This window comes from Canis lupus, chromosome 34, assembly GCF_003254725.2.
Source record: "Canis lupus dingo isolate Sandy chromosome 34, ASM325472v2, whole genome shotgun sequence".
NCBI classification, from domain to species: Eukaryota; Metazoa; Chordata; class Mammalia; order Carnivora; family Canidae; genus Canis; species Canis lupus.
Window position 1 is genome coordinate 11798467 of NC_064276.1, and position 7897 is coordinate 11806363.

The window sequence follows — 7897 nt, forward strand, 5'->3', positions numbered from 1 at the left end:
TCTGAGAGGCTGCTGGAGGCGCGCTGGGCTGGGGGCTCGCTCCCTGGACTCTCCCCGGGGGACCGGGACCTCAGGACGGGGTCCCCGCTCCCTGGACTCTCCCCGGGGGACCATGACCCTCAGGACGGGGTCCCCGCTCCCTGGACTCTCCCCGGGGGACCGAGACCCTCAGGACGGGGTCCCCACTCCCTGGACTCCCCCGGGGCACCATGACCCTCAGGACGGGGTCCCCGCTCCCTGGACTCTCCCCGGGGGACCGAGACCCTCAGGACGGGGTCCCCGCTCCCTGGACTCTCCCCGGGGCCTGAGATCCTCAGGACGGGGTCCCGGCTCCCTGGACTCCCCCGGGGGACCGAGACCCTCAGGACGGGGTCCCCGCTCCCTGGACTCTCCCCGGGGACCGAGACCCTCAGGACGGGGTCCCCGCTCCCTGCATGCTCCCCGGGGGACCGAGACCCTCAGGACGGGGTCCCCGCTCCCTGGACTCTCCCCGGGGACCGAGACCCTCAGGACGGGGTCCCCGCTCCCTGCACGCTCCCTGGGGGACCGAGACCCTCAGGACGGGGTCCCCACTCCCTGCACGCTCCCCGGGGACCGAGAGACCCTCAGGACGGGGTCCCCGCTCCCTGGACTCTCCCCGGGGGACCGAGACCCTCAGGACAGGTCCCCGCTCCCTGGACTCTCCCCGGGGGACCGAGACCCTCAGGATAGGTCCCCGCTCCCTGGACTCTCTCCGGGGACCGAGACCCTCAGGACGGGGTCCCCGCTCCCTGGACTCTCCCCGGGGCACCGAGACCCTCAGGACGGGGTCCCCGCTCCCTGGACTCTCCCCGGGGCCTGAGATCCTCAGGACGGGGTCCCGGCTCCCTGGACTCCCCCGGGGGACCGAGACCCTCAGGACAGGGTCCCCGCTCCCTGGACTCCCCCGGGGGACCGAGACCCTCAGGACGGGGTCCCCGCTCCCTGGACTCTCCCCGGGGCCTGAGATCCTCAGGACGGGGTCCCGGCTCCCTGGACTCCCCCGGGGGACCGAGACCCTCAGGACGGGGTCCCCGCTCCCTGGACTCTCCCCGGGGACCGAGACCCTCAGGACGGGGTCCCCGCTCCCTGCATGCTCCCCGGGGGACCGAGACCCTCAGGACGGGGTCCCCGCTCCCTGCACGCTCCCTGGGGGACCGAGACCCTCAGGACGGGGTCCCCACTCCCTGCACGCTCCCCGGGGACCGAGAGACCCTCAGGACGGGGTCCCGGCTCCCTGGACTCCCCCGGGGGACCGAGACCCTCAGGACAGGTCCCCGTTCCCTGCATGCTCCCCGGGGGACCGAGACCCTCAGGACGGGGTCCCCGCTCCCTGCACGCTCCCTGGGGGACCGAGACCCTCAGGACGGGGTCCCCGCTCCCTGGACTCTCCCCGGGGGACCGAGACCCTCAGGACAGGTCCCCGCTCCCTGGACTCTCCCCGGGGGACCGAGACCCTCAGGATAGGTCCCCGCTCCCTGGACTCTCTCCGGGGGACCGAGACCCTCAGGACGGGGTCCCTGCTCCTTGCACGCTACGCTCCCCGGGGACCGAGACCCTCAGGACAGGTCCCAGCTCCCTGGACTCTCCCCAGGGGACCGAGACCCTCAGGACAGGTCCCCGCTCCCTGGACTCTCCCCGGGGACCGAGACCCTCAGGACGGGGTCCCGGCTCCCTGGACTCCCCCGGGGGACCGAGACCCTCAGGACGGGGTCCCCGCTCCCTGGACTCTCCCCGGGGACCGAGACCCTCAGGACGGGGTCCCCGCTCCCTGCACGCTCCCCGGGGGACCGAGACCCTCAGGACGGGGTCCCCGCTCCCTGCACGCTCCCCGGGGGACCGAGACCCTCAGGACGGGGTCCCCGCTCCCTGCACGCTCCCCGGGGACCGAGAGACCCTCAGGACGGGGTCCCCGCTCCCTGGACTCTCCCCGGGGGACCGAGACCCTCAGGACGGGGTCCCCGCTCCCTGGACTCTCCCCGGGGGACTGAGACCCTCAGGACGGGGTCCCCGCTCCCTGGACTCTCCCCGGGGGACCGAGACCCTCAGGACGGGGTCCCCGCTCCTTGCACGCTCCCCGGGGACCAAGACCCTCAGGACGGGGTCCCCGCTCCCTGGACTCCCCCGGGGGACCATGACCCTCAGGACGGGGTCCCCGCTCCCTGGACTCTCCCCGGGGGACCGAGACCCTCAGGACCGGGTCCCCGTTCCCTGGACTCTCCCCAGGGGACCGTGACCCTCAGGATGGGGTCCCCACTGAAGACTCTCTGGCACTCAGACTCCACCCCAGCCTGTTGTGGTGAGAAGCACCATTTGCCTCAAATCTGAGTGAGGGATGCATCGTGTGCTCAGGATGGACAGGCACCTCCTGGAATCAGCCACATTCACACACAGGAGGGACTCAAGCAGGCAGGACCCGGAGTAGCAGGGAGGAAGGTGCAGTGCCCTGCGGTGTGGATGTGAGCGTGGGCCGGGGGCGGGGGTGCTGGTTGCGAGCCCCCACATCGTGGTGCGGGTCTGGGTCTTACTACCTGAATACCCATCCCGTTGTGGTTCCATCAGTCCCTAGCAGTTAATGAAGGTATATTACTAAGGTCAACAATGAAGAATGTAAACAAAAAGAAAAAAGTATAATTGTAAAGGCATTTTGAAATTAGTAAATACTTTGCCAAAATTATCAAAGCTTTGTGGACTTACTTCAAAATATAGCCACATTTATCATAGCTGGGTAGCACCTTGTGCTATTGACAGTTGCGTGTGGAGGTAGGACTCCCCATAGCTTCCTCAGCCGGGATGCTCAGTACTGGTAACAAACTATAGAAATGATCCCTGAAAGTATAGTCTTGGAGGCTCAGTACTGGGATGGCTGTTGTTGTTTTTTTCTTTTTAAGATTTTATTTATTTATTAATGAGAGAGAGAGGTAGAGATGCAGGCAAAGGGAGAAGCAGGCTCCCTGCGGGGAACCCAATGCAGGACTTGATCCCAGGACCCCGGAATCATACCCCGGGCCGAAGGCAAACTCTCAACCACTGAGCTACGCAGGTGCCCCTGGGATAGCTGTTTAAGAAGACCTTTTTCTCCTCAAAACTAAAAAGACAAAATATTGGTTAAAATTTTTTGACTTCTCTTTTTGGCAGGCTGAAAAGCCTATAAAACATGGGCTAAAAACAGTGAGCAGTGTTTTAAAGCACCCTGCCCCTGCGCCCGCCTAAGCTGAAGAAAGCAGGGAGGAAGAGTGTGCTAGAGCTGGGATGGGTGAGGGCGGGAGGGCCTGGTGCCCAGGGTGGGCTTTCGCACCCGTAGGTGGGGTCAGGGCTCCTCCATGAAGCTGGGGTGCTCAAGGGATGCCTCCTCAGTGCAAGAGCAGACCAGAACACTCAACAAAGCCCCACAAAGCAGTTCCTCCCCAGTCCTGGGACCCCGAGCCAGGACAGTCACTCACCCAAGAGCTGAGGGCTGGGAGCCTGCAGGTCACCTGGGTGCAACTCCCTCCTCGGCCTAGGGGCTCTCACTGAATCCCTGTGGCAGAAGTGGCCCCAAGACTATTTGTAGTGAAGACGCCCACTCGCCCACTGGTGGCAGGGGTACAGAGCCGAGCAGCATGTCCTGAGGTCCTGAGATCCTTGTCTGGGGGGCCGGGGAGATCTATTCTGTGAGAATAGAGCTGCTGCTTAGCTTTGGCCTAGACTCTGGTAGATCCTCAGGCAGAACAGAACCAGAGGCCTAACTTCTAGACTTGTGGGGGGGGGGGGGGGGGATGTGGGAGGAACCGGAAAGGCAGCAGTCCAGCGGGGACACAGGACAGGAGGAAACACCAAAGGACAGATGGACCCAGAGTGGAGAAATACATTCAGGTACATCAACTATCAGAGCACAGGTAAACAGATTTTAGTTTATTTTATTTTTTAAGATTTTATTTATTCATTCATGACAGACACACACACAGAGAGAGAGAGAGAGAGAGAGAGAGAGAGAGGCAGAGACACAGGCAGAGGGAGAAGCAGGCTCCTTGCAGGGAGCCTGATGTGGGACTCGATCCCAGGTCTCCAGGATCACACCTCAGGCTGAAGATGGCACCAAACCGCTGGACCACTGGGGCTGCCCTGGTAAACAGATTTTAAAATTGGCAAACGGTTATGAGAAAAACACATAGAACACGAAAGAACATGATGGTCGGGGCCATAGAACATTGGTGGGGCCCTGTTAACGTCAAAGGCACCGTCAGCTTTTTTGTAAGATGCTAAATGCATAATCCATAAAGAAAAAGACTGTTTGCAATGCTAAAATTTTAAACTCTTGTATGATATCTTACAAGATCTTTAAATGAAAAGACAAGCCAGAGACAGAGAAAATCCGTAACTGAGAAGCTGCTATCATGAGGCAGGGAGGACATGGACACATCCACCTGATGGGTCAACAGGTGTGGAGAGACCAGAGGAGCTGAGCAGCAGGCCAGGCCAGTGGTGGGCAGGGAGGGGGCTCTCTGTGTCCTCGTGTCCTGGTGTCCTGCCCCACAGCCCATATGCCCCTCAGCCTCAGCAGGGCAGGACACCAGGGGCATGCCTCAGGTCCTCTGGCTGCCAGAGCCCTGCCCTCCGATCTCCATCAGGCCCTCCCCTCGCCCCCTGGCTCTGGCCCACCAGCCACCCCCAGGCCCCAGGCTACTCTATGACCCCCGCCCTGTGTGGCCTTGCCCACAAACTCCCGCCTGGGCTGCGCTCTGCTAGCCTGGGCCCTTCGTGCATGACACAATGAGGTGGTTCTGTGGTCATGGGTCTGCACATGCAGGGCTGTCGGCTCCAGCACCGCACCCCCAGCTCTGTCTTCCCTTCCTCGCTGTGTCCCTACACGGCCACTGCCCTCAGCAGCTGCCCAACAACACTGCCGGTGGACGAGGTTAGGAAGGAGGAAACACACCACCACCACCACCCACCACTTCACCCCCAAGTGCACGAAACCCACATGACAATGCCAAGTGTCAGATGGCGTGAGACCTGGCGGGCTGTGCTGTGGCTGGAATGTACCCCAGATGTCACCCCTCCCCTGTTAGGCTATGAAATTGGGATCAGCGTCCTGGAAACAGAGACCTCAGAGAGCTCACTTGCCCCTCCTGCCCGTGAGCTCACAGTGAGCAGCTTACGGCCCCTCCCCGGGGCCAGGCTGGCGATCCCATGCCTGCACACACTCACACGCGCACACTTGCAGGGGAAGCTGTCCCCTCTCTGCAGAACAGGGCAAGTCTGCAGTGTCTAATGGCATCTGTCAGGGTCCCCGGACCCTCGATGACTGTCAGGAGAGGGCTGGTGGTACAGGGGGGATGCACCACAGCATTCGCCTGGCCAATCGCTCAGCCTCCTCCCTCTTCCTTGCAACTTTTGGTGCCAGCATATCTATTTTCACTTTTATTTTTGCCTTCTGTCCAGTAGTGAAGGACTTGTCTTAGAACATAAATTAACCAACACACGCTCAAGGAAATATAGTTACTTCTTTTGGAAAATCAAGTAGACATTTCTGTTTATGGTAAACATGATTTAACAGGTGATTTATTTTATATCAATATTGAATATTTAGTACAAACCACAGTATCAGAAATATATTTGAAAGCTTTCTAAAAGCACTGAGGAAACAGTATAAAAAGTTTCATTATAATATATCCATTTTTAAAAATTCAACAAGTCTGTCTAGATACTGAAAACATTTTCCTCCAGTAGAAGCCGTAAAAATATAAAATGTTACTTGTGTTCACCTCCTCCTGTCCATCCATCCCCACATTATATTTGATTTTAATTTTTTCTCAGCTATATAAGCAAAAGCTATGAGACAACAGAAAAATATAAGCCTGTAATTCATACTGATAAAGACATTTTAAAGCACAAGTAACCACATCTGCCCTCCTTCATTCCATTGTCCCCCTCACAACGTGTCTCAGGAGGACCATGGCTGTACGGTCACCATGGTGCCGCCTCATGGACAGAAAGGGCCTGGGCCCCAGGTGGACTAGGGGCACCCCCAGCACAAGGCCCGTGGAGCTGGCATCCAGCTGTCTGCGTGCCCACGGCAGGACATGGCTGACCTCTGCGTGAGGGGGCCCTGGGGGCTGCACCACCCGTCTGTGGCGTCCTGACAGAGGGCAGGACAGGCATCACTGTTGCGGGAGCCCCGGGCATCTCAGGACCCCGTCCTGCAGCCAGCCTGGGCCCAGTGCAGAGAGAGGGTGGGCGCCCTCGGGAATGGGGACCCCAGCGGGGTGGGGCATGGTCACAGGAGAGGGCCAGGACTCGGCTGCCGGGTTTGAGTAGGACTCAGATTCCACTCCGTGTCTCAGGGGGCAGAGATGTGCTGTGCTCAGCATTAGAACCCTGTGAGGAGGCCCGGGGCCAGCCTGGGGTGCCCAGCAGGTGTCCCCAGGGGGTTGGGCCACCATCTAACGGGGGGGGGCACTCTGGTCGGAGAAGTGGGGACAGTACAGCACCAGTGTCGCCTTCTGTAAGGCCTCAGTGAGGTGAGTGGAGGGAGGCTGCTGGGCTGCTCCTGGGGGCCACCCACTAGCCACTCAGTGCCAGGAGGGGTCTTTGGCTCCTACCATCCCTCAAGGGGGCCCTTCCACAGAGCTGGCAGGCTGCACCCTGCACCCCAGGACTCTGGTCCCGCCAGCCAAACCCCAAGTACTGACAAGGAGAGCAAGCACCTGCCAACAGCTCCAGCATCGACTCAGCTAAGCACTGCTTCTAAGATACAGATGATGGCGAGGCGGCGAGGAAGACTGGGCGCCAAGAAGCAGGAGGTGCCAGTGCTGGAGCCTAAAGTCCTTGCTGGGGGCTCCTGCCCAGCCCCCCGAGACTCTGGGGTGGAGGTGACATTAGGGAACCTGCCTCTCTGAGACTCCTGCCCCCCCGAGACTCTCAGGTGATGGTAGCCTGCCCCACGAGACTCCTGGGTGGAGGTGACGTTAGGGACCCTGCCCCCCTCCCCTGAGTCTCCTGGATGGAGGTGACATTAGGAACCCTGCCCCCTGAGACTCTGGGATGGAGGTGACATTAGGGATGGGGCCGTGGTCCCTGAGGGGCAGAAGTGCGTCCATCACAGTGCGGCAGGCCCCTGACAGCACAGCCCACGTTCCTGGAGCACAGGGGAGGGCCCATCCCTGGTGCTGAGCATTCACAGGGACTCCCACTTTGTGATTTGTGCCTTCACGTCCCAGTTTCCTACAGTCAGAATGGACGACTTCACAGGTTTTCTAGAAAACGCTTCCTATCCGTCTTGCCTCTAGTAATTCCTACTTAGGCGGTGATAGGAGCTCTTACGTGAAAGCCCAGCCTCTATGGGCAGCCTGACTTCCTGCCTCTGTTCTCTACATTTGTCCTTGTCTCTGCCTCCAAACCCAGATCCCAAACTGGAGGTTCACCACGTGCTGCAGACAGACCAGCACAAACCATCTTCAGAGGCCCCTGAAAAAAGCCAGAGAGACTTCCAGAAGGCACAGCACACACTCCTGCCCATGTCCACTCTGGGCACAGCCTCAGACTCCGCCATGGGGGCGGGGGGATAGGCAGGACAGGGCCCAGCACACACAGCCTCTTGGGCCTGGAACCTTCCAGATTCTTTCCATGAATAGGGGCGCAGTCACCTGTGGCTCAAGAGAAGCACGTCCCTGATTTAGTCCAAGGTGTGGCTGTGTAAACCCACCTTCCCATGCTCGTGAAGCTGAGGGGTGGGCGTGAGGGCCCGGGAAGGTGCACTGTGGGATGCTGGGCAGCCGGGAGCCCACCGCCTCACAGACAGTGGGGTGTGCCCCGGCGGGCCTACTCGTCTCACTCTGGCCCACTTTCTGAAAGCTTTTAGTCCTTCAAAGAGAAACACTGTCGTACTCCAACAGAC

General features: G+C 60.3%; 1 pseudogene; it reads right to left on the bottom strand.

The window, feature by feature from the left end:
• Window positions 1–2758: 2758 nt before the first annotated feature.
• On the bottom strand, window positions 2759–2863 carry LOC112662933 (small nucleolar RNA U3; annotated as a pseudogene).
• Window positions 2864–7897: the final 5034 nt, after the last annotated feature.